This window comes from Mauremys reevesii, linkage group 8, assembly GCF_016161935.1.
Source record: "Mauremys reevesii isolate NIE-2019 linkage group 8, ASM1616193v1, whole genome shotgun sequence".
NCBI lineage: Eukaryota > Metazoa > Chordata > Testudines > Geoemydidae > Mauremys > Mauremys reevesii.
Window position 1 is genome coordinate 23,231,953 of NC_052630.1, and position 27,477 is coordinate 23,259,429.

General features: G+C 40.7%; 1 protein-coding gene across 6 annotated transcripts in view; it reads right to left on the reverse strand.

The window, feature by feature from the left end:
* Positions 1 to 26,578, reverse strand: part of ATP10B (ATPase phospholipid transporting 10B (putative)) — a 396,549-nt gene extending 369,971 nt beyond the window's left edge. For 3 of the 6 annotated variants that reach the window (XM_039485882.1, XM_039485878.1, XM_039485881.1), the window contains exon 1: positions 26,502 to 26,578. The gene's annotated coding sequence lies outside the window, so the exon portion shown is untranslated. The remainder of the gene's footprint in view (positions 1 to 26,501) is intronic. The other 3 variants (XM_039485885.1, XM_039485883.1, XM_039485884.1) reach the window with 3 other exon arrangements.
* Between the last annotated feature and the right edge of the window lie 899 nt (positions 26,579 to 27,477).

Sequence of the window (27,477 nt, forward strand, 5' to 3'; positions counted from 1 at the left end):
GTTTTCCTGTTTTCACTTACATACCAATGTAAGGTCTTTATTAACATAACAGTGCAGCCTAGAAGACAGAGCACCAGACCTGGATTCTATTCCCAACTCAGCCATTGACCTGCTGGAAGACCTCATCAAATCATTTCACCTCTTTGTGCCTCAGTTTCCCTACCTCTGTGAAAGGGTAACAATACTAACCTTTCTTGTAAAATGTTTTCAGATTTACTGATAAAAAGTGCTGTTGAAGAGCTAGGTACTATTAATATTTACATCTATTGTAACTGTTTTTCTGCTGTTGAGTGTTGTTCACAGTCAAATTCATCCTTCTGCAGCAAACTAGCACAAGTCCCACTGAAGTCCTCAGAACACAGCTTATGTGGGACTGAAGTGGAACACAGGTATTATGGTGGCCCAGTGCACAGGGGTGAATGTCACTCCATCAGAACAGTCAATAAAAGGAAGCCAGATATCCAAAGATTTGGATTTCCCACTGTGGCTGGGTGGACTAGGTCTGGAGGCCTCATGGCCCTGCATCACCCTGCCCCAGAATAGACCAGAGAGAAAGTCCTCCAAGAAGCCTAGAGTGGCTGCAGAGGAATGGCCAATCAGAGGGGCTAATGGAGCAGCCAATCTGGAACCAGAAGGGCCCTAATACAAGACAAACAGCAGAGCAAAGATGTTCAATTGCTGTGTGGAGCTTGAGGAGTGAAGAGTGCGTAACTGGCTGGCTGGCAGGCAAAGCAGCAGTACCATGGACAGCTCAATGTGGAGAGCTCACTGCAGACAGGACTGAAGACCAGGGAAGGCTGCTGAAGTCCATGTGCCTGGCTGGCAGGAAGAGCAGCAGGGCAATCAGCCCTGGGGGAGGGTGTGATCGTGAGAGGTAGGGTGACCTGATTTTGGGGTCTTTTTCTTATATAGGCTTCTATTACCCTGCACCCACTGTCCCGATTTTTCACATTTGCTGTCTGGTCACCCTAGCGAGAGGCAGGTGCCACCCTGATATAAGAACAAAAACCAAAAGCAGGCTCAAACCCAACCAATAAAATGGGGGGAGGCACCTGCAAGAGGTGGCTGCCACCCCATGAAAAAGACTCTGATTGTAGGCATATTGGCCAGAGAAAAGGGGGCGCACATGACAAGCCCTTTACACCCACCTTCCATTTTTTTTCTGTTGGTTGAGTTTCTTCATGATCATCATCTCCCAAACTTATTGAACAAGATTCAAGATGTGTGAAGGGACTGCCTTTTTTTCCCCTTCGGAAGTCACTAAGCCTCATGCTTCAGCTAGCGTCTAGGAAATTCAGGTGCTGTGTACCTCAAAATGAGGATCATTTACTCAAGGATAAATCCAAGGGGTTTAGCAGCAATTCACATCCTGTGGTGGTCTTAATTTTGGACCAAACTTTTGCCCAACATGTGAACAGCTGGACACATCCATCTAATAGTGTGGTAAAAAGGACCTATTTCCCACAGAGATCACAGTTTTATTATGGTTCTGTGGACAGAAAACTTGATTCATACCTGCAAAATAATAAACAGTTACACAAAACAGTACTCCCATAGCGGGGCTACTTTTTTTGGTTTAACTCTTGCAGGGCTGACCTTTTCCAGAGGGAGGATTTAATGGAAAGCAATTCTGTGATTGAGAGTTTAATTTATTTTCATTCATGGGAAGTCTTATTCCTCTTTGGAACAGAATTATTCTTAAAAAAAATTAAATTGAGTGTGGTAGTTTTATGATGTAGGCTCCATCTTTCTTGAGGTTGAAATGAGTTGACTAATCACCAAGATTGCTAGGTAACTGGGACATACTCTAGCAGTTTCTGTGGCAAAAGGCCAGTCCTTTTATTTCTCTCCAGTGTATTGAATGTTCTCATATTTTGGCTTCAAATTTTCCCTCAGTACCACACTAGCTTGGTTTTGTCCTATTTTTGTGCCCATATTTAATAGAAATTCAGCAGCAGTCATTTTCAACTCATTTGTTCTGCTGAGTTTTGTATTGTATTGGCTGTGTATTGTACCTCATTTTATCCACCTATCCTACATTTTAAAAGGCAACATATGACCTTTGCTTATTAGTAACCTGAAAGCTAGGAATGTCTAGAAGACCTACAGCTACAGAGCTCACAGAGATTTGTGTGCCCTAAGTTTGAAATCAGCAAAATGTTGGGGGTGGGTGTACATCCCAATGAACCCACCATATGCTTTGGATTTATAATTAGGAAACTTGCCCACCTTGTCACACTGTCTCTCAGACCTCCACTCCTTTGCTTCCACAATCCTGTTATGTTTCTTACAGGCCTTCTTTCTTCCATTACCTTTTCCTCAATACCCTCAAAGGACAAATAGGGCCTCTTGTGCCAGCCCCTTTGTGCTGCTTTGATAGTTTTCCAGCTCCTGTGCACTAACTTAAAAAGTGGAGTGGGGAGCACATTGGAGGTATGGCCAGAGCACACTGTCCACTGAATCACCAGCTACAGAATGGCTTCTTGGGGGCTACGATAGCCAGGCATAATTTAGAACAGGCCAGCAGCCCCAAGGATTTGGGGAATGCCAATGTGGGTCAGAGATGAACAAGGCACATGTGATCAAATCACAAACATCCTTCACATCATTGAAAAACACAGGGAGTACAATCACCCATTGATCCCTTGGTTTCATTGACTACTCAAGAGCATTTGATACCATCTGACATTACCATCTTTGGAGGATGTTAGCAGACATGGGGATTCTAAAGCATCTCATAGAACTCATCGCTAGTTTCCACCATCAACAACAGATGATGAAGCAAACAGCAGCAGGCAGCAGAAAGTGGTTTGGTACTGGGCAGAGTGAGAGACCAGGGTGTATTTTGTCCCAAACTCTTTTCAATATGTACACAGAATTTATTAAGAAACAAGCCTTGGAAGTTTCATTGAAGTGGATGGAGCTGGAATTTCCATTGGTGGACACCTCCTAACTGACCTCATGAGCTGAAGACGGGATGCTCTTTGCTACAACCATTGGTGCTGTTCAACAAATGTTGGAGTCTGGTAAAACTGCTAATGAGGAATATGGACTGTCCCTCAAAGTGACAAAAACATAATGCATGCACGTTGACATGATCAGTAACAACAGAAGGCAAGAGAACATCACGATTAATTGTCAAGAGTCAGAGGCAGTAGATGAACGCAATTATCCAGAATTATACATATCCGATCAAGGATGCTATTCATAAGAAACCATAACATGACTAGAAATTCAGCCATGGTGCCTCTTACAAAAGTTTGGAAAAAACCATGGCGTCTCAAAATATACAAAGGTTCAGTTGATGAAAAGCTTATTTTATTTCCATAGAAACTTATGTATATGAATCTTGGGAAATCCATGCTGCTGAAAAGAAGAAAATCAAGATCTGTGAGATGTGGTGCTGTTGAGGACTTGCATATTTCCTGGACAGAAAAGAAGATGAATGCTTAAATTAGAAATATTATTGGAGAAAAGCAGACCCTGCTGCCAGAAATCAACAGGTGCAAATTTGTGTACTTTGGTCACATCAGGTGTATAGATGGAAATAACCTCCAGAAAACTGTCATGGAAGGAACAGTGGCAAGTCATCATAGTAGGGGACAATGAGTGAGAAGATGTGTAGATGGTGTGTGGCAAATCACTGGGAGGGCATCTGTTCAAAGTTATTGATGGATCAAGAAGACTTCCAAAATTCTGCTATGTTGGCACCAATATTCAGACATGAATAAATAGATTTTACTTAAGTGGCACAAAGCTGAGCTCCAGGGTAGCTGAAAATCTGGACTACCTCCTCTTTCATACTCCCTTATTCAAGGCTATACAACCTTGTATGCATGGATTTAAAGCTTTAATTAATTTTAAATTTACAAGTATTACATTTACCCTTAGAAATCTCACATTAAAATCTTCATTTAAATTTATAATCAAATGAGGTTAAGTTCTCTTTGGTTACTAGTCTGATATTTCAAAAGGACTTTGGGGGTTCAGTTATATGTTTTGGACCAGATTCTGAACCACAGTAACACCATTGGCTTCAGTGGATTCACTCCAGAATTACACTTTGGTGAAACAGATTAGATTCTTACCACAGCATCTTGGAAACTTGGATTTAAGAGCAGCTGCAGAGGTTATCAACTGATATTCATCATGCATTTCCTGGACAGGAAATATTCTTCCTGCCTTGTGTGGCAAGAAATCAAAGTCCTTCATTTAGCCCACTCATCTGTATTCACTTGGAATAGATAATGGCTGAACTTGTTGGTTTGTCAATAATATTTCTACAAAACTATTTCAAAGCTGTTATATACATTTCATTAACCTTTATATAAATCTTTAACTACTTCTCTTCATCTCCCTTCAAAGTTTACCAGTTGTCATCTGTTTTCTTGGACTCCCAAATGGCTGTATATATTTTCCTTTGCAATCTCCAATTACCTTGCTATACCCTGATAGATACTTCTAACCCACTGGTGTATTTTATTCTGACTTCTCTCTGAACTTCTCTTCTGTCTATCAGCTATTAAAACTAAGTATTTTCATATTCACCCCTAAAACTCCTTTAGAATTGTGCCTCAAACCCCTTCTCACCTGATCAAGTAATTCTCCCAATTCCCCTTCTTACTTGCTGTGAAACTGAGTCAAGCTGCAGCTCGAGCTGTTCTCATACTGATAGTTTGACCTCTCAGGCTACTTGACAACGTCAGCTGTCACCAAATACTTCTTTCTACCATTCAAATTTAAGTGTCTCGCTAGGTAATTTGTTGGGAAATTCAGTTTTTAAATCAGATTCTTAAGGGAAGGTAATGAACTCAGTCCATTTCCACATCACCAGAATTATCATCTGAAATTATTCTAAGTGGTACCTTTTTTCAGACACTTTAGCACAGAGGCCAAGGATTTGAATGGGCCTATAGACTGAACTACACTAGGATCCCTAGTGTCACATCTCTGCACCTGGTGTGAGAGACATTGCTGAGTTGGGATAGAACAGCCTTCTTTGCCAGAGTCCATGTCATGCCCAGTACTGCCAATCCATTCCCTGTCAGCAGCACTCTAGTAAATTCACTTAATAAAAAAATATCACATCTACATAAAGTTCCCAAGTTCCTGAACAAAAACTTTTCAGCTACAGAAGTGTAATATATTTCTCTTCTTCATGTTGGATTAAAATGACTTTTCTATCACTGCATCTTAAGCTCAGGGGTGGCTCCAGGCCCCAGCACACCAAGCGCGTGCTTGGGGCGGCAAGCCGCAGGGGGCGCTCTGCCAGCACCGCTAGGGCGGCAGGCAGGCTGCCTCCGGCGGCTTGCCTGCCGTGCTTGGGGTGGCAAAATCCCTAGAGCCGCCCCTGCTTATGCTGCAGTTATTAAATGAAATCGTTGTTCAATATGCTCAATATTCGTAAATTTAAAGCACAGCCGGCTTATTATTCATGAAGTGCTGCCACATATGGGCAGAAACCAGTTGCATAAATGATGTGGATCTTTCTCTGGTTTAATGTACTGGGATTACTTATTTTGGTAAAGAAGTTATTTGACATTAACTGAATAGTAGGAACTCTGACGATGCATTTTTCTTACTCAGTCAAGACCAATGTTTTAAAACATGGATTATTTGAGATGTCTATAGTGCTTTTACTTTAATCCTTTATGAATATAATCATACAACTGAAAGAGAGATGTTTTCAGAATTTAATGAAGAGATGCTTGTTTCTCTGATCACTAGTGTGCATATAACCTGGTCTTGGATTTTTCTTCTATTGCGCTAATGCAGTGCCACTTCAGAATGCTTTAAAATGTAAAATAAAAGTATTATCTCAGTTAAGCAATAAGGCATATTTAGTTGTGTGGCAAGTCAGAACAGAGGACTGGGAGTCCATTCCTAGCTTTGCCCATGACTTGCTGCATGATCCAACACTAGTCACCTTACCTCTTTGCACGTTAGCTTACCTATCTCTAAAATGAGGAAGATACCATTGCCATAAGGTGTACTGGGGCTTAATGGATTAAAGTACTTTGAAAGCTTCAGATGAAATAAATTATATAAGTGCAATTTATTGTGCATTATTAAAGGTGAAGAACAACATCTGTGTGATGAAATCATTGATAAAGGGATGCGATCACAATGGGCCACATTTTCTGCTAGTGTAAAAGCATCTCTCCAATGATTCAGTTCAGCAATCCATTTCAGGTGGTGTTTAAGACCATCTCCGGTCAGCAAAATACTTAAGCACATGCTTAGCTTTCAGCATGTCAGTACTGTTGACTTCTATAGGATTTAAGTACCTGCTTGCATTTTGCTGTATAGGGGTGTTGTGACAGAGTGCTGGGCTGGGACTCCTGAGCCAGCCCTCTGCCACGCCAGCTCCCATTAAGGGAGTTAGATTGGAGCTGGCTAGAGAAACCTCTGCCTGATTGGCAAAGGGGTAACAGCTGCCAGCTTGATTAGCCTGGGGCTGCATAAAAGCCTCAGAGAAAGAAAGCCAGGGGGGCAGACAGAAAGGGGGAAGCTAGAGAGTGGTAGCTTTTCCTTCCTGGCAGCAGAGACTGAGATGTACATAAGACTGAAACCCCCAAGCTATAAATGGTGAGAAGGTGGTGGGATTGCACCCTGTAAATAAACTGCACTGGTGATTGCTGAACCTGAGGGTCTCTGAGTGGTTTTTGGAGCAGAGGCAGAACAAAGAGGAGCTCTGCTATGCCCTACTACAGGTGGACGTAAGCACATGTTTAAGTGCTTTCTTGAAACAGTCTAAAATTCACAAAGTATTGCAGACACAAATCAGTTGGTCTGTTATCTTTTACTGTGCCTTGCTACTTGTTCTGCATGCAAAATTGCACATGCAAATGAAGACTCAGCAAGCGCAGTCAATTAGGTAGACAGACATTCTATGGCTTAAAAACCATGAGTACAACAGAAGTCAGAATCACTTCAAAGCACTACACTACCTGCCCCAACTCTTATACCAGGCATTTTAATTGGTGCCAGTGCAGGCTCACAAATTCCAAGATCTGAAGGGACCACTGTGATCATCTAATCTGACCTTGTGTATAACACAGACCACAGAACTTCCCCAAAATAATTCCAAGCGCATACAGGGCTTTAATCACAAATCAAACGATAACTTGGCGTAGCCCCTTCCAGGTTTACCCCATGGACTCAGCTCTTTCCCTCTGCCCCAATGTAAGGGGCATGGAGTGACAGAAGCCACAACGCTGGGGGGAGAGCCTAAGTCCACAAAGAGTTCAGGGTCCTCCCCCCCAGATGTGCAAGGTCCAGATGTGCAACCCAGAGTCTCTCATAACTTTGTGAGATGGCCCTTCCAGCCTTTAGCCACACTGGACACCAGCTGCAAATTGCAATGAATCAGTAATTTTAACATTACATGAATCTCAGATTCTATTATTTCTAATGGGTCTGTGCTTCCTGGAGCATATGAGGAAGGCAAAAAAAATTCCACCTAACCAAATGCCAATTTAGCCAAATTCCTTTCTGAGCCCTAAAAGCAGGTGATCAGCTAGGTCTGCAGCAACATAATCAGCACAGCTCCTAATTTCAACTAATGGGAGGGAGGGCCAGCTAACCAGACTATAAGTGGCTTTTGAAAACTCAGGCAATCTAAAATAGGCAAGGAGGGGGGACTTGGCAGTCAACCAGCTGGTCTCTCACCCTTTGCCCCACCAATGGCAGAGTGGAGAACCAAAGGAGGTGGGGGTAAGCCTCTCTTCCTGTTACACATGCATTTTCAGCTTCTCTCATTGCCTGCTGTCCAGTCAAAGGTCCTCTCCCACGGCTGGCAGTGAGAAGGTATTTGAAAGCACCAGGCTTTCCTAAAGTCAGTTTGATATAGCAGATTTTTCAAAGTGCTCAGAGATAAGTGCAAAGGTCTTCACAGAGCCTCATTATCACTAGTCAGAAACATGAAAAACAATATCACACACATGCATTTATCAAACTGACAGCCTGCTGCTGAAAAATGAACACTTGAAGGAGGTGTTTACTATGTTTACCATGGAGGCACCATAATGTTTCCCCTTCAGATTCCAGATAATAGTTATCACATAATGTTTTATAATCTAAAAATAAGGTAGAATCAAATCTCTTTATAAAGATGATTGCTTTTGTCACTCCAAAAAAGTGACATTCATTTATTTTGGCTTTTGAAATTCAAATGATCACAATTAAGGGCTAATCCTAAAGTGGTTAAAATGGTATTATCTTGACAGTACCAGCAGAGGACATTTGATCTATCAATTGATAAATATATGCTGATTTTATCTGAAGTTTTAAACAATATTTTATTTAATACAAAAGCTCTAGAATAAGGAACAAATCCATATCCAAGTCAAACCTCTTAAAATAATATCATTATTATTATACACTCCAGTAACTGAGAAATCTTCAAGCTGGAAGCACTTGTATTTACATTTATAATAGCTATCTTATGAAGCAAAATGTGTTATAAACACTGCTCTCATTGCCATAGGGGGGAGGGATAGCTCGGTGGTTTGAGCATTGGCCTGCTAAACCCACGGTTGTGAGTTCAATCCTTGAGAAGGCCACTTAGGGATCTGGGGCAAAAATTGGTCCTGCTAGTGAAGGCAGGGGGCTGGACTCAATGACCTTTCAAGGTCCCTTCCAGTTCTAGGAGGTTGGTATATCTCCAATTATTACCATTCAATTTCAAGATACCTTTGGATCTGACATCTATATAAGTGGCCCTCATGGCTGACTTTTGGTTGTTCATGTAGTTCTAAATAGTATCCTAAGTCATCTCCTAAGCTTTGTGTTGTGTGTGTATGTATGTGTATATACACACACATTATTATAATTCTATATAATTAAAATAATGCAAACATGGTCAACCAATATGTGGACTTAACACTCTACTGTGTCATGCTCTCAGACATCTCACTGCCTTTCTTGATCCTGGGCCACCGGGATGGGAATCAGTCCCTGGTGTACGACAGAGCAGCTGCATGGCTACACTAACTTATGTCAACTGGAATGGCTCCTTAGTCTTCCATGGGCCCAAGGTTGCCACCCTACATAACCACCCCACCATGCTGTAAAATGGGCCTTATGTGGAGTGAGTGGCAAAAAGTCAGTCATGTCAATTTTATTGCATCGGGTGTTTCTTTTAAACCAGCACAACCCCATGCTGCCAGTGTAGGACAGCTTTAAGTCACCTTTGTATGACCACGGATATGGGCCATGGAGTCGAAGAATAAATGGATTTGGCCTCAACTTTATGGTTTCAACTATGACAAATATCCCCTATTCACTAAAGCCTGAGTAAGAAGATAGGCTCCACAGAATGCCCTGAAGATCAGTAGATTTGGACACTCTGTTGGACCCACTAGTAAAACAATTTCCACAGTAGCAAGCCCTCCACCCAGCCATGAGCCCACATTCAAATCTATTTATCACGATCATGTTGGCTGATTTCAGTTATTACCAGGATGCATGGGGGAGAGCCCGTTTAGGTTTTAATTAACTGTGGAAGTATTTAGAGAGTATTTAAAGAGCACTATCAACATACTGATTTGTACCTGGAAGCAAATAGTAATCTAATGCAGTGAGCACTGGTATAATAGCTAACTCACTTAAGCAAGTGTGACATGGAATTCTTGACCAGCTGTAACTTCCTACTGATACCCAAGGATAATTTGCAACATAATGCATATTTTATTTATAATTTGCTAAACATTTTAGGGTGTGTTTTTTAAAACAGGTCTCTCATTTCATGCCTGCAAATAATTGTAGGTATAAGTAATTTTGCATGCAAATGGTGGTAGGTTGGCATCTAGCTATCATATTAGACGTTATCTTTTACCGGTATTTTATAAAAATTCAGTCAAAGGGTTAGTTGTTGAGGAAATGTTCTGAAATTGCTGTAAAGAACTGTGTTACCTATCTCCATTCTCCCCTTGGCTTCTAAATTCACTGAGCACACCTTCTATAGCAGCTCTCTGAAGTCCACTTCACTGAAACTACACTTTATCCAGGGTATCTAACCCTCTATTCTTGGATAAGTCTCAGGGCCTGTACTCTACCCTTGAGCTTCGTGTCTACTTTTTCACAATATTTTCCTTCTTGAAATATTGCCTTTAGAATTAATTGAAAAATAGAATTTTAGCCCGGAGAAATTTTCTTAGGGAAAAAACCCTCTATCAAATGTTTTATAATTTCCCAAGGGAAATTTTGAAAAAAAGACAAAAAAAGTCATGTTTTGATTTCAAATATCTTGTTTCAATTTAAAAAAAACTGACATTTAATAATTTATATGTTCTGAGTATTTTCCTCCCTCTCACCCTACACACCAACTTTTTTCCTATAGCAGGGGAGGAAAAAAAAGAAGTAAGGTTTAAGTTTGGAAAGCCTCATTTTTTCACACATTTTACTGATTTCATTAAACAAGGAAAAGGTGTGAAGGTAGCTTCTCCCCCTCCCACCTCTACACTTTCAGACTTTTTTTTTCTCTCAACTTTTACCACTGGGAAAACTGTAACAAATCATTGGGGAGCAGAAAAAACCCACACATTTTCAAACGTACATTTTTTCTGTTTAAAAACAAACCATTTAAAAATTAGTTTTTCCTCATCTTATCAGAAAAGTAAAAATTTCATCAAAGAGTTGCTAATCTTCCCTTCTCCTTGATTAGAGGCTTAGTCCTGAAACTCTTACACAAGTAGTCCTTACTCATATGAGTAGACAATTGACTGAATGAACAAGGATTAATAATGGATAGGTGTAAAAAAAAAAGTCATGGACTTGATGCTGAGCACTCTAGTCCTGATTCTGCAAAGCAATTAAGCATATGCTTAACCTTAAGCACAGGAGCAGTCTCCTATGGACTTCAAGATAAACACATGCCTAAGGAGGGCCAATGTATCCAGCACCTTGTAAGACTGAGCCCCCGATTCTGCAAAAAGTTGCATGCAGATTTGCTGGGCAAGAATGTGCCTAGGTTTTGTGCGATGGCTGCATACGTATACAACTGTCTCTGCTTCTCTCAGAAACTGATTGGATGTGTGGGAAATCACCTGGAATCAAAAGGGTAAATGGATTCCTCCCTCCTCTTTTTTTATTTCAGATTCAGATTCGTAAGTATATAAACTGCTGGATACAAAGTGTCAAAGTTTATACTAGGTGCCTGTTATGTTGATAACCAAGCATTAAAAAATATAAAATGTACGCACACTGGGGCTACTGTATCATTTTTATTTCTAGAGACAGTTGATGTGTTGATAGAAAGAGAATTTAGCTGATAGTATAAGGCTCTCTCCCACTCTCAAATATCCTATGTGGATGCACTAACTGAGATACAAGATGTTCATGTTATATAAACAAATGGGTGCTATAAAGGATTTTTAGGTGGTTTATTATTTTAAAAGAATGATGGTATGGACTTTGTTTGTCAGAAAACAATGGCAAACTATGTCAGCCATGCAACCTGGGCTTTCTGCATCAAACTACTTGAGCTTACCTTTAAGAAAATAATTATTTGAACAGCGCAAAGAGTGGCCCTGATCCCTGTGTAGTGAGGGCTCTCTTCTTAGAGATCGTTCCAAACTCCCACCCTTTGCCTTGGGGTGGTGATTTCTAGCCTGCAACCCTTAGGGTGGTAAGAATTCACCCAGGGATTAGTCCAACAACTTTGATCAGCAAACATGTCCCTCTAACATCAGTCCCTTAGTCACAAGGTACTCCCCTCCCTTTGAGCTTTGGCCAGTTCGTGCACACAGTGCAGAGAAAATTCACAGGGGCCACACAGCCAGGCTGCTCCCTGGCTCTCAAGCACTCAAGCATTGGGTCTGCTGCATCCTTGAGGTAGCAGCACATGTGGCCTGTGCCATTTCCATAAAATGGCATTGACAGGAAGATTCTGCCTACGACACGTCTTTCCTAAATGCTGCCATTCAAAGGCAGAGTGGTGATAGCTACTGAGGCAACATGGTATCTCCACAGACTGGTACAATCTGGCAGCTAGCTAGGTCATTTCATTATTCACCCTTCTTTAGAAGGAGAGTCCTAAAATAGGAATGTTACCTTTGGTGTGAGAGAGAAAAAATGATAACTTGTGATTACCTATTTGTTTCCCTTTGCAGCCATTTCCACTTGCCAGACACTTAAAAATATACATATAGTATTCCCAGCAATTCTATTAACAGTTTGGCTCTCATGCCCAAAGCTGTTACTGCTGTATAAGAAAGTAACATGAGAGATAGAGTCAGACAGGGTAAATTTTGTCATTGTACAACACAACTGCATTTGAAGGAAAGACGATAGATTATTTCTGTGGAAAAAGAGTGACTGGGTGAACCAAGCGTCAGAAGCTTTAACTCAAGACCTGTTAGACAAAGATGTACAGCTGAACAGAGTCATCTCTTTCTCTATCACCTTGCAGATCTTCATTTCCATCATAAAGACATGGAACATTGTGAAATAATGTTCCAAGCTGCAGGAAGTCACATGGCCTTTAATTTTAACATGGATAAGTGAACACATCATTTAAAGTGATGTGGGGAAATTGAGCCCAACTGGGCAAAATGGCTGCTCATTAAGAACAGGAACAAATCTGTGAGAAGTCCCAGAGATACCAAACATAACCACAATTTTCATTTCAGCTTTAAGTCCATTTTTAAAAACAAGAAGTCCGTGGTTTCATTGATGTCTGGAAAAAGTTGACAGAAGGTTCACAGAAAAAGTGTTTCAGACTTAGGGGTTCAAATAAATATTCTTTAGTAAACAGATGTGCAATCAGCAAAGAGTCCTGTGGCACCTTATAGATTAACAGACATATTGGAGCATGAGCTTTCGTGGGTGAATACTCACTTCGTTGTATTCACCCACGAAAGCTCCTGCTCCAATACATCTCTTAGTCTGTAAGCTGCCACAGGACTCTGCTGCTTTTACAGATCCAGACTAACACGGCTACCCCTCTAATACTTGACAGATGTGCAATATGTTTTGAATTCTATGCAGGGTCATTCTTATCAGCGAGGCTTGTTTTCAGAATCCAGTGCTGTCATTCTAAAAGGAATAAAAGCTACATTATCATTCCTCGTAATGAATCACCAGTTTTCATGAACAATAACCCAGACTTTAAGGCAGAAAGGCAACAGGGGATGTCTGAAGCAGCCAAAAGTTTGGAATCTTTGATCTTTGTGATGAATTATGATTTTGAACCCTATAAAACAGAAAAGATTTTTCATTCACTTCAGTGAATCAGACCTTTTAAAGTCTTGTCAGATATTAATCCCTTACAACTGGCAAAACTGTTGATAGAAATGAAGAAAGGTCAGAATATTCATATCTATGACAGGAATAAAAAGATCTCACTGGCTACAGACACACACATAGGTGGATGCTCAGCACTTTCTAAAAAATCAGGCCCTTTTAAGGTGCCCTCAGGTTAGATATCCTAACATTGAAGTACCCCAAATTGTTGTTCACTTTTGAAAACCATGGCCATTATATACTAATTTGTTGATATTTAAAAATAAGTATTTTTAATTATATAACAAACTGTCTCCTGGAGAATTTGGGGTTAAGTGTTAGATGGAACAGAAGATAAAAGCAAACTATTATGCCTGGCTTTTGTTGTGCAGTATAATTAGCAATAGGTACTCTATGTATTGTCAAATTGTTAGTTCTTAAACGTATATTACTAATGCAGCATACTTGTAAAACAGTGAGATACTCATCCTAAAATCCAATAACTGTTTTTAGTTTAAATGTAAATCTAAGCAGCTCATCTGAAATATTTGCATTTTGTTACAGTAAAATTGAAACAAATGTAGTTTCTCTCACTCCAGGGCTTTTAATATTTCAAACTCTTGTATGATCAATTAGCTTATAGGCTCACCAGAGAATAGTGCATCTACAGCACATTGAAAACATGGGGTTTCAGTCTTTTGTTTCCTAAAGAAACCTCTTTTTACTTACCAAAAATTAGAAAAGTCAAAGCATTTTAATTCAGTTTTCAAAAGTTTGCAATAAACAACATTCTTCTATTAGCTATATGAAGTTAATGCTCATTGCACCCACCCAAACTGTATTTATTGACTTATACCAGTCGTGAATTTGGTCCATTGCGCTTTGTCTTCTCAGACCCCATTAAAATAAAGTTACTATATTGAAAATACTCCAGCTGAAGTAAGACTTTTGGATTGAAGAGATGATGAGGGAATTATCCTCAGTTTTGGCAGTGAGCTTAGAAAGGAAGGGAAAGTTTTGGAATGATTTTTGGGGATGTGACAAGATTCTGTGAGAGCCCAAAATAACCCTAAGGGTGAAAATGTGAGATATTGTGAGGATAATGAAGTTTTCGGAAAGAGAAAGAGAGAGAATCAGGATTAAGAAAGATGTTTTTCAAAGGATAAATATTTTGTCTTGACTAGAACATTATGTTACTGTTATTGAAACAAGTATGAAGTGTTCAATTTGAAGAAGGATCTGGGAGGACATATGAAAAAATAGGTAGAGCAATGATTCTGGATGCCAAAAAAGAGAGTGGTGGTGGGATATAGATCTGAGCATAAAGATGACCAGCAGATAAACTAACTAAGAGTGTAGGTGTAGAGGAAAAGCCAAGGACAAACACCCAAAGAGAATTATGAAGAAAAGAAACCACCTAAGCTAACCCTGAAGGACTAGTTGTTGAGGAAGGAGACTTTGGAGAGGGCAGAGTTCTAGAAATCCACAGAGGAGAAAGTTTCAAGGAGAAAGAGATAGTCTATGATATTGAAAACAGACATGCCAAGGAGAATAACAACACAATCATAGAAATGTAGGGCTAGAAAGGACCTCAAGAAGTCACAAGTCCAGTCCCCAGCACAGAGGTAGGAGCAAGTACACCTTGTCCATCTCTGGCAGGTGTTTGTCCAACTCCAGTATAGAGTTATAGAAATGTAGACAGAGTAATCCCAGCGCAGGCGCAGGCCAGGCCAGCGCGCGCGGGGCGCGGGGCGGCGTTTTTCCGGGGGAGCATGCCGGTGGAGCTCTGGCCGACATGCCACCGAGCGCGGGCCGCGGGCCCGGGACGAGCGGCGCGCGCGGGGCGGCGCGCGGCCCGTCCGGTCCCTCTGCCGAGCTCCTGAGCTCCGCGCGCGCGCCGCGGCGGTCCCGGGCTGCCGGGCTCCGGTGGACCTGCCAGGGCCGCAGGCGGAGCCGAGAGCCGGGGGGAGGGGAGACCCCGCCGGGACCCGGGCGGGCGGCGCGCGCGCGCGCTGCTGGGGGGGCAGATTTCTAGAGAGCGCCCTGAGAGTAATGAAGTATATACAGTAATGAAGAAGTTGTCTTTGTTTGTGGTGAGGAAAAAAAGTTTATTTGAGCCTTAAGCGAGTGTATCTTCACTGGAACGGAGAGGATAATAGTTTGGTTAGAGAGGATCTAGAAAGGAGTTGAAGGACAGGAAATGAAGGCCCCAAGAATAGATACCATCTGGAGGTGAAAGGAAAGAGGGAAATGGGGAAAATAAAGACCAGAAGAGAGCTTGAAACTAAGGGAGGCAACTATACGCTGGGAGTTGAGGGAGAAAGCTGAGGAGGTATGGAAGCAGAGAACAGATTAGAATCCACATTGTAAGACACTGACAAAAAGAAAGACAGGTAGCAGGATGAGGAGGGGAGGTTAAAAATGAGAGTTCCAGCTGGATAATGTTTATTTTTGGCTATAAGGAATTCAGAAGATATGGGCAGAGAAGGTTATGGAGTGGGAGAAGGGTTGGGAGAATGTTTGAATAAGCAGCTAAAGATAAAGAATAGCTGATTAAGACTGGAGGCCTAGGAGTGGATGAGGGAAGACAAGTTGGATTACTTAGCCTCCAGACTGGCATTTTCTTGGTAAAATGCACAACGGTTTAATGTTAGAAACAATTGGTCACAGATGCAATAAACTGGACTACATCTACTACCCCCATATACACAGCCAATATTGTTTCTTTCAAACCATAAGCATTAAAGCAATGAATAAACAGTGAAAGTGTTTGCAGGAGGAAAAATCTAAAAAGGTACATGAAATGCCAACAGTGTTATATAACCTCTGGATTTACCAAAGGTCCATTGATTATACATGCATATTCTTGGCAGCTGTAGCCTCTAAAACTCCCAGATCATGCTGCAGATCCAATACTTTTCATCTTTTAGTGGACCACGCTACATTATAGTGTGCTAACATACAGTAAAGAAATCAATTCTATCCACTGTTTCAGACTTTATCCATTTCAAATCTCATCAACAAAAATGACAGTATAGTACAGGCTGTCAATCAAGGTGCAAGGTTTATTACATTAAAATGTACTCAACTGCTTTGCATTATTTAAGTTCTAGAATTTCAAAAACACTGGGAACTATTTTCAGTGGGTTTTATTTTTAAAAATAGGTTCCAGAACAAAAACAACTTAATAAAAAGCAGGCACTATCATACATAACATTTCCAAGCAGGAAGAAAACCAAAGCATTAACTTAATGTTAAGCTTCCCACGGTAACCTTATCTAGCTTAGGTTTTGCTAAAGTGACTGTTAGGATCCTAGGGTCCTTGTGAGTTCTAGGGTCCTTCATGGAGAGGAAATACCAGGCTCTTTAATCTAGCAGAGAAAGCATAGTGAGACCCAGTGGCGGGAAGTTGAAGCGAGACAAACTCCAATTGGAAATAATGAACCTGTTTTAACAGTGAGGGTGATAAACCATTTAAACCTACTACCAAGGGAAGTGGTGGATTTCTCATCTTTCAAGGTCTTCAAATGAAGACTGGATGTCTTTCTGAAAGATTGCTTTATTGTGTTATCCAATAACACAAATTATTGGACTCAACACAGGAGTAATTGGGTGAAATTCTATAGACTGTACTACAGAGGACAGACTAACTAATGGTCCCTGCTGGCCTCAAAAAAAAAAATCAGTGAAGAGACTCATGTATTAGTTTAACTTTAAACACTGTGTGTAGTGTCATTAATACCTATGGGACCACTTGTGCAAAATGTTATGCACATGCAGGATAGGGGCCTAGTGTAATCAGTAAGCATTTAAAAACATAGACCAGTTAAACAATAAAATTAAATATATGGAAATAACAGTTTAAGGTAACATACATAACTATTTAATACCATAACCAGTTACATATTCACGAACAAGAAAATTAGCATTAGACATGCTGTGGTTTATAGATTTGTCTGATGTAATGCAGGGCATCCCAGGGCCAAGACTAAAATTAAGGTTCTTTTCCATTCAAACTCATTAACAACACAGCATATTAAAAACCTTTGGCATGTTATCAAACGTGTGTTCAGAGTTAGGATCCTAAATCCATGTTTAGACATCTAAATAATACGAATTTAATGCCAGATCCTGCAAAGTGCTGAGCAGCTTCAACTCCCATTAACCACAATGGAAAGTGAAGGTGCTTAGCACCTAGCAAGATCAGACCCATTACAATTTTGGCTTAAGATTTGATAAACTATTCTATTCTGGTTCTTATACCTTCTGCTCACAGTCACTCATTGCACATTTTGGAGACATGATTTATAGACCAGTACTGTATCATCTTGCCCTACATGTATAGCAACACTTGGACATAATGGCAGGAACTATTTTCTCCTCAACCTTGTTCTTTTAGCTTTCAGGTTTGGTACACTTTAATACATGGTACCATCTGAGATTAAGCAAAAGTTTATACCATACAGGAAAGAGGAAAAGGCGTATAACATAGCAAATATCAGAGCATGAACTGCTTATTAAAGAAAAACAAGCAATTTACCGTAGGCGGAGTAGAACAGCATCAGTTGAAAGACATCCTAAAAGCCAGTTAGTTAAATTCAAGAAGGATTAGGGAAGCAGGAATAGTGTTTTAGATACAAATACACCTAGGACTCAGAAACACTCTTGAGCTTGACAGGGCCCAATGCCACTGACTTTATCAGCAGATATGGAAAGGGAGGTTTGGTTAATGATGAAGCCTTCTATGAACCACTAGGCTAGGTATTGGCAACCTTTGGCACGCGGCTCACCAGGGTAAGCATCCTGGCGGGCCGGGCTGGTTTGTTTACCAGCCGTGTCCGCAGGTTCAGCCGATCGCGGCTCCCACTGGTGGGAGCAGTGGCCAGCAAATCCCTGGTCCCACGCTGCTTCCTGCAGCCCCCATTGGCCTGGAGCTGCGATCAGCCAAACCTGCAGATGCGGCAGGTAAACAAACTGGCCTGGCCCACCAGGGTGCTTACCCTGGCGGGCCGCATGCCAAAGGTTGCTGATCCCTGCACTAGGCTAACAAGCTACTTAAGAAACATGTCTATCCTGTGAACAACATTAGATACTAGACTAATCCATATGCACTCAAAAGCTAGGAAGTGACAGAATTAAGGTACACTGTGCAGCCTTAATTCAGCTTCTTATGCATATACATTATAATCCAGTTTTCCAGTGCACGATCCCACACTATTTTTTCCACAGTACACCTTCATTGGAATCTTTACTTTGTTTTAATGTAGGTTTTTAGGTAATTTCCTATTAAAAAGCAAACTGAAAAAACAAATTCCACCAACCATATTGAGCCCACTCCCTTCTTCTCTCTGCCATCCCCCATGAGTCGTCAGCCATCTCACTGAAACTGCTGTAATGGTGTGTTGCATAACGGCTGTCCTGCTAACTATGGAGCATCCAACAGAACACATGTATCTTGAAAAAAGAAGCCAATGGACAAACTTTTCTTCAAATTAATGATGGGGAGAGGGGTTCTAATATTTTCAGTCACAAACTGTGTTCATCAGCAGTGTCATGCAGAAGATGCTGAAATATCTTACCTCAAGGAAATCTCTTCAGACATTGTTCAAAGAAGCCAGTGTCTGAGCACTGCTTTTCTGTGGCTAAGAAGGCCAGAAATAGGGATGTCAGTAAATAAGAAAAGGTCTCTGGTACAAAGCCCCTAGTTTGGGCCATAATCTCCAGATTGTAGATGAACAGGAAAAGAAGGGAGAGACTGTGCTAGGAGTTGGAAGCATATCGTGAAACCAGATGATTCCTAAGCATGTCTCTCACTAGAGCTCTCCGGTTGTTTGGCAGCAGGACATACCACTATTTAAGTAGCATGTAACATAGGCTAACACTGCCATTGAATAGGAGTCCTGGCAAGGTTATATGGTAGCAGAGCAAATGGTGTGGTTATAACAATAGCAGAGCAAATGGTGTGGTTATAACAAAGAAAATTAATTGCTATAGCTACATCAAGGAGACAGGAGTAATATTTGACACAAATCAGATAATAGGTGCTATATGACACATAGAACAGATACTTTTTCCTTTCATCTGCTATAACTATAACAAATACAAAAACCTATTACTATTTCTTCTTATTTTTATACACACAACAAACCAACACACTCATGTGCTTAAAAACAATTACTACAAAAATACATTTACAATATAAAAATGTTGTATATATACATACCACATACTAGAAAGTGAATCCAAATATACTGTACAAAATTGTTTAAAATATTTGAATTTTTTATGAGCTTGGATCTTCAAAACTATAGAACATCATAAAATCAAAGGGAACAAAAATAATTAGCAGGGTCCCTCATCATGTCTCATATCGTGGAAATGACAGAATAAACTCACTGAGTAACCTTAGCCTTATATAATATTGACAATACCACCAGCACAATTTTGTATTATTCAGGTATCACAAGTACTTTATGAATCATGGCTTGCAAAAGTCAAACAAAGGAAACACTCATTAGGTCCTCCTGCAACATGTTTTAAATTCTGCGCCTGCAAAGAGAGGCATTCTTAATTTCCCATCCTGTAATCAGTGTGTGACATGAATGGAACTATTCACATAATATACAGTCAAGCATTTGCATAAATGTTTGCAGGATTGGGCCCATATACTGTATTCATATTTGTCTTCCAAGCAAAGACTTAGTTTGCCCCATGATAAGCATCTACCCAATCTGGAGAACCTAATCATGAATAGTAGGTGGCGTTTCTCTTTTCTAGGTATAGTCAGTAACATTTTGAACAAGAATAACTCTTGTAAAGATCTTTTAGAAAGTTCATCAGAATGATATCCAGAAACAGTGAAGAAAAAGAAACTGGAGCAAAACAAAGTTGGAGTCCCGTAATCTTGATTATGACATGTCTCACCCTGGATCAGGAATTCGGTAGGATTGGAGAAAGCCGCCAGAAGTGTATAAAGGAACTAAACCTATTACATTTTTCTATCATGTAGATGCAAGGTAATTGGTTATTTTATGTAGTTTTTAGATGTTTTATACACCCACAAAAACAGTTTGATCAGAGTTTCTTTCCCCAAGTATGACAATGAGCATGCTGACCTAGGCTTCCAGATGATTTTACATGCTTTGTCTGTGGTGCTGAAATGTGTATCAGGTCTCTATTTTTGTATATAAATCAAGGAGGCCTTCAAAAGCTATAATAATAACTTACCATATACCATACCTTGACAATAAAAGCTTAAAATGAAAAATAAGACTTTGAGTTCAGGGTTCTAATAAATGCAGTTTCCTCAAATTTTACCTACAGAGCCAACCAGTTAACTCCTGTGACTATTAAACTCCTGTTTCTTTACTGAATAACACATTTTTATCAGGCCCAGTTTGCTAATAAGTGAAAGAAAACATTCATTTGGGAGAAGAATGTGAAAATCTCTAAAGATACAGGGGAAAAAATCCCCAAGTGTCTGTACATTTGCAAACATTGGGCCCAGTTGTCCATGATGCCAGATGGCCCTTTCATGATGGTGCAAAATCCCAAATTTCTCCACTTAAATACTGGGAAACTTTTTTTAAAAAATGAATGACTGTACAGATCTCAAATGTTTGGGATTAGTTTTATTCTCAGTTACTTTACACCTTTTCCTCCTATTTGGATGTCTTTGGCCATTTCACTAGCTGCACACCTTTTCCGACTTCATTATGTAAGCTTTAGATTGCTACAGAGACCTACATGCTTGTTGTCTGTTATTTGATCGCGTTTCTTTAAGGAAACTGGGATTCAGACAAAGGAGGTGAACAAACGGTCAGTGGAATTTTCCTTTCTTTGTGGGTTTTTGGCAGCACAGCAAGCGACTGCAGTGTTCAGTACTTGCTGATCAGATCAGGGTTCTGATGGTGAGGATTTTGCAATAGAAGTAATTAACATGTTACCAGCCCCATGTGTTTTCATTTCACCAGAGCAAAACAAACTATTTAACCCTTTTACAAACGCACAATGTCTCCCACACACCTACCCCGGTGTATGTCCAGCATGATGTTTGAGATGGGTTGTTACACTGAAATCAATAGAAAGTCATAACATAACAGGCATGCTCAACACAGTACAGGAGCTATGCTTCATTCAGCCTGACACCCGCTCCATTTGATAGTTACAATCCTGTGAAGTAGGCTCTAATATGTCTTTTCCTGCTCTGATTTCTATGTATGAATTCCGCATCTTCCCCTCATAGCTGCCCTGCTGCAGATTCCCACCACCAATCTTCAACCTTTGTTCACAAAAACATCTCTCGTGAGAGGAGACTTCAACTGACAGGTGCTGAGAGAGATCAGGCCAGGGTGCTCAGGGATGACGTCAGTTTCCTATCTGTTGTACATGTCAGTGGGAGTCGTATAAATCAAGTTAAAGGAGGACAGCATTTAAACTAGACAGGAGGGGAACAAAAGCTTTGATCCTAGTCCCACTGATGTAAAAGAATTCTCACAGATTTAAATGGAAGCAGGCTCAGAAGGAGATGTGAATCAGCCTCTCCCTTGCTTCATCGTTGCACTGCGATGCTTTTATCCCAATTAGGCTGGTGTAAAAGGGCTACAGTACTGGCATGAGAGGTCTCTGGGAATAATCCTAGCTCTAGGTATCCTTAGAGTGCAGAACAGACTCCATGGCAGCTCCAGGCACAGTGGGGTGTTCCAAGGCAGGCCAGAGTAGAGTCGAGGCAGAGAATGGGCATTCTGGTCTGTGGCCAGAGCACCCCTAGGCCTTGGCTATTCCAAACCCCTGTGGAACTGGTGAAGCAAAGGCTCAATTTAGGTTTTCACCCTACCCTGTACTGGGGACAAACCAGGCTCAACAGCACTGAACAGGGGCAGCACAAGCTGACTCTACTCTGTTGTTTGCACTAGTGCTTGCTCCAGAGATTAATTTGGTTCAGATTCCCCATATTTGGTCTAGCTATTCTTCTTAGTGTTTTATAAGGCACCCACCAACTTGGTACCAATGTGGGCATCTACTTAGTTCACAGTCAACCTTCTTGCTGGTAGAAAAGGATCAAGAGAGTCAAAGCAGCTCCAGGCAAAGTATAACAAATACTAAGCATGGGTTAGAAAATCAAACCCTGATGGAAAAGGAAAATGCTACCCTCTCCAAGGGGTCCAGTGTCCATCACCTGCACAAGAACTATCAAACTTTGAGTATTGTGGTATGGCCAGGATTCATTTTGTTGTCTCTCTCATGATAGGGCAATTTTTTCAGACCTTGGATGATTCCTTATCTCTTTTCTGCACTCTTTCCAATATTCAACATCCTTTATGATGTGTGGCTACCAGAACTGTACACTGCATTCTATTAGTAGTCTCACCAATGCCAGATTCAGGGAGGTGATTTCACCAGTGTTTCTACTCAGTGTTCCCCTGCTTATATATATATATATATCCAAGGACTGCATAGACTCTTCTCCTATAGCATCACAAATAGAAGGTCACTTTGGTTCTCCTCCATAAACCCTAAATCTTTTCCAAATCACTATTTTCCGTGATACAGTCCCCACCCTATAAGCACAGCCTACGTTCTTTGTTCCTAGATGTAGACAGACATTGTATTTGGCTTTATTAAAATGCATCTGGCTCATAAGGCTTTGAACAAACCTTTATGCAGATAATCCAATATTAAGCCTTGGAATAAATTTCCACTTGTACATTCACTAACTAGATCCTAAAATCCATACAGAAACGTACACATTTAAAGAGTTTTTCTTACATTTTAAATTTTCATCTGATCCATCAGTTTGAAGCTTAAACAGGTTTTGTATCTTTGTGATCAGCAGAGTTGTATTGTTTATCCTCTAACATTACTCAAAATTTGGCAGTGAAAGCCACTTTTCATGTTTACCCTTTCATCTGCTATCTGTTAAAATAGGAAAGCAGGACACATTACATTAAGGGAAGAAAACAGCAAACAGCATGTACCCTTCTGAGTTTTGTATAGTCATAATAATACTAAATTTACTGTGTTTTCTATTCTCATTCTGGAGGCCTGGTTCCTTTAAGTATGTCTGTTCTGAGTACTGCCTTATTTTCTGCTCTGTTATCATTCTTCTGGGGTTTTATTCTTATTTTTCTTCCTTCTTCAAACATTTCTTAAATAGTCTTCCCATAAAATATGTGGCATCAACAAATTGCATGATGATGTGGAGTACCAGAAAGATTTACTGAGATGGCTCCCTGAATGACAATTAGTGAAGTATTTCAGGATTAACTTTTTTCATTCTGAAGTAGAATACAATTTTCCACATTTAAAAAAAACTGAAATAAGACAGAAACTTTGAAATAAGCTTAGAGATACTGAAAGCCACATCTTTCTGAAAGATTACAGTATCTGACACAAATGGAGAGGAGAGTATTAATGATGGATTTGACAAACCTTATCTTTTAGGAACTTGAAAACATGGTTTATGAATTTCCAGCACAGCAGACCTGATATATAGGCTTTGAAACATACTGTTCATTCTTTAATGGAGAATATAACTATACTAGTACTCCACAGATATCTTCAGGTGTACGTTAGATAAGAAATGAGTGGGATTGGTGTAGAGAGAACACCTGCAGAATGCAGGCTCTGGTTGAACGAGCACAGCCTGCCACCTCCTTGACTTTGTACCCCCTGCCCACACACCCTAGGGAGGACTGAGGTTCTGAGTAGGGAAAACAGAACTGTAGATTGAACATCCTCCTCCTCCATCTCCATGCCAAGAACTCTGTGAGAAATTCATGTTAACTCCGTCAGGGAACCCTTCCTTTGCTGTGGATTTCTCCTTCGGGGGGTTTCAATACCAACTGCTGCCAGTAGAAGCTATGCCTGCATAGAGACATGAGCTAATCATGCTGACAAGCAGCTGGAGAGAGCCACAGGGTCGAAGAGGTAGTATATGGTTTCTGCATATACAGTATATGTCTGGTGAATTCCCAGTGATCTATGGTTTATGGAAACTGAACATCCTGCTTCTTCCATAAAGGAATGGGAACCAACACCTCACAACAGGTGACAGGAACCTCACAGTTTTTCCTGGACCCTAGCTGGAGTTTTCTGAATAAGAGCTCAGTTGTGGCTCTGTGGGATCACTGGGAACTGGAAATGTTTGATGGGTGAACCAGAGGACAGAATTGGGCTCCGTGATGTAAGGCAAGTCAGAGGAACATGAGATCCCTGGCTTTCCCTCTCTATTTACATACATCATGTGGCATAGCTACAACTGTGGCTGGACTAAATTAAGTGCCTGCCCTTGTGCCCAAGAAGCCACGTGTGTCATGAAATGGAGACCCTCTCCCCCATAAAGCCTACAAGATATGCATTAAGTTCATTGCTTAAACTACCTAAATATAAAGTAATAAACAATATGTGCTCAATTCTCCCTTGTTTCATTCAGAGCAGGATGGGGGAGGGACGGGAAGCATCACACAGCTGGTTACAGGGCCTACAGGGCATGGGCAGTCAGAGTATTCCTGCCATACCTCATCCCTCACACAACCACATCATCTGCTGTACCAGGAATTAGTAGGTGGCTGGAATAGAACCATACCACCACCTCTGTGCCAGCCCAAAAAACCCATAAGGCTAAGATAATGCTGCCTGGTTTAACTGCCCTTTATGCTACCAGAATGGCATCAATGAGCTTTAAGATTACAGTGAAGCAAGCCCCAGGAGTGCAAAGGGGAGGAGGGGGAGAATAGAAGCAAGTTGGAAAGGAACTTTTGCTGTGGCTTCTGCATATAATGCACTTTAACCAATATACACAACAATGGCATCAGGGAATTATATGAAGGTTTGCACTGAGATACAAAATATTTGCAAATATAGATCTCAAAAAAAGCTTATGGTGTCGTAAGCATTTGCAACATAGCAAAAGTTTTCACCTTTTAAGTGGAAAAAAAGAACTAGATGGGGACCAAAGTGCTTCTGCCACCCTCCTCCCTCACCCACCATGACATCACCCAAGGTTGTAGCTATGTGACATAGTAGAGAGGAAAAGCCAGGGATCTCATGTTGCTTTGACTTGCCTTTCATCACAGAGATTCTGCCCTCTGGTTCACCCACCAAACGTTTCCACCTCCCAGTGATCCCAAAACCACAATGTTCTCCTTAATATTTGAAGAATGAAGACTTCAGAATGTTTATAAAATATCAGTTGCAATACGGACATATATTTGGCATAGGTTTAAACTGAGGTTTCTCTTTGCAAAGGGGAGGGATAAGAGAAGCCCACTTTTATGACTTATGCCCAGATCCTCAAAGATATTGAGGCACCTGTCATTAATTTCAATGAGAGTTAGGCCCCTAAAGATCTTTGAGGATTGGGCCTTAGTCTGTAGCTCTGATAACACATTGCAAACATAATTCCTCTTTGATCCTGAATAGAGAGCCACTTTACATTCTGTTACACAAGCAAGCCTTTTCTCAAACTATATATATATATATATACACACACACACACACACACACACACACACAGAGTTTTCTTGAGATACCAGACTGGTGTTGTAGATAAGGAAGAATAGTGTCTTGTGACCAAAGACCAAAGACCTTTTTGACCAAAGGGTTCCTATATTTAAACCCTATCATTTTTAGTACTTTTACAATTTGCAATTAAAGACTCCTATCAAATATTCTATACAAAACACAGTAACACTTATAAACATCTTTCAAAATGTGACAGAATGTAAAAGTAAAATTGAAATAATAAAGCTACATTCCAGAGTCTGCATTAACACACTTGAGGTTTTATGATTCAGGAAGTATTACCTTCTTTGACACGTTTGAACTGCCCTGATTGACAGAAAAACAATTTCCACAGGTTTTCTTAATTAATGTGAAAATTCCAAAAAGTTAAATAAGCAATTAAACCATAAGCATGTACGTTATGATATTCTCCAAGTATCACATGTATGAAGATAGTTGTAAGTATTTCTTAATAGTCAATAATGGCATAAACAAGTTATTAGGTATAAGAATAATTATTAGTAGCCATTTTTGCACCAGTATTGAGTTCTACCCTCTACATAGGTAATTTTCTTGCTATCCCAGTGGATGTCCCAATTCTGGGAAAATAAAACTTAACAGAAAGTCAAAACTGCAGTCAAAAATAAAGCTAATGAGCCTTAAAAAGATTAAAGCAACTTTTCTAAGATAAATGTGTGAGCAGAAGCCACATTCTGAGGAACAAGAGAAAACAAAAACCAAGAGCAACCATAATAGGAACAGAAAGTACTTACTGAGTAGAAGAGTAGCAGGGAAATGCAGCTTGTAACACTCAGAGGCAAAATGACCCCCTTAGGGTGCCAGCTGCTTGGCTCTCCCAGATTTAAAGGACCAGTTACCAGAAGTGCATGCTGGGAAAGGCTCTTTTAAAGGAACTCAGTCATGTGCAGTTAGCCACAAAGGAGCAGATTCTTCTGTTACATTGAGTAGCAGATCATTCTGCAAGCAGCAACATTGAAATGAAATATTGGCGAAGGTAGTAGAACATGCTTTACAGAAAGTATCACCTAGGAAAATAGCTGAGATGGAAAACAGTCTGAGAGTTTGTGAGCTGGAGCGTGGTGTGTTTTGAGGGAGTTATGTTCCCTTGCTACCCTTGATTGCTCCCTCTCCTGCTATACATACGCTCTGATTTTAATTCCAAATGTCTGAACTGGCCTGAGTTTAGGATGGATACATCATTCAGGAATGATCTATTCCAGGGATCTCAAACTCAAATCACCATGAGGGCCACATGAGGACTAGTACATTGGCTGGAGGGCTGCATTGCTGCCCCCAACTCTGCCTCCACTCCACCCCTTCCATGAGGCCCTGTTCCTGCCCTGCCTCTTCCCACCCTTTCCCTGTCCCTATTCCAACCCCTTCCCCTAAGTCCCCACCCCAACTCCACCTCCTCCCTGCCCCTATTCCAACTCAACTGCCTTGAGGTAGGCAGAGGAGTGGGGACATGGCCCGGTGGGGGTGAGGAGAGCTTGGCAGCCACAGGAAATAACTCCAGGGGAAGGGGGGCCGGGAAGCTTGGCAGGCCGCAACAAATAACTCTGCAGGCCGCATGATGCATGTTTGAGACCCCTGATCTATTCCATCCAAAATATGTGCTTATGAAATCCTCATAGAGTGCTGCACCACACTCTCATGTATTCTATACACACCATATATACTGCAAGAAAAATTACTTTTGGAAAGTCCCAGTCTTATTTAGACTAACTT